The sequence below is a fragment of the Penaeus monodon genome, chromosome 32, assembly GCF_015228065.2.
Source record: "Penaeus monodon isolate SGIC_2016 chromosome 32, NSTDA_Pmon_1, whole genome shotgun sequence".
NCBI classification, from domain to species: Eukaryota; Metazoa; Arthropoda; class Malacostraca; order Decapoda; family Penaeidae; genus Penaeus; species Penaeus monodon.
The window spans coordinates 6126700-6127035 of NC_051417.1; the positions used below are offsets into that span (position 1 = coordinate 6126700).

Here is a 336-nt window from a genome sequence, read left to right on the forward strand (position 1 = left end):
AATATCAGCCTCAGTACAAAAACGGTAACTATATACACCTACACACAGACAAACAGACAGGCAATTACTGCTAATTGGTTCTACTAATTTTCCTTCCATCACAATATTAGCACCAATGATTTTATTTTTATTAGTTTAGTTTAGACTTGTCATAGCTTTGCGTTTAGCCGAGGCATCAAACCTTTAAATACCCCAACCCGGACCATGTTTGCCTTTGATAATAATAAATTGAATAAACGTAAACACAGGGCAAAATTAATTGCATTTTCCAGCCCTCTCCCTCCTCCCTTTTATATCAGCATTGCATAATAGGCCTACATAATAGGCCTTATCCAT

General features: G+C 36.3%; 1 protein-coding gene across 1 annotated transcript in view; it reads right to left on the reverse strand.

Annotated features, from left to right (window-relative positions):
- The window catches only part of LOC119593391 (hippocampus abundant transcript-like protein 1), a gene marked incomplete at its 5' end in the record, with an annotated part of 103114 nt that overhangs the window by 20673 nt on the left and 82105 nt on the right, over positions 1-336 (reverse strand).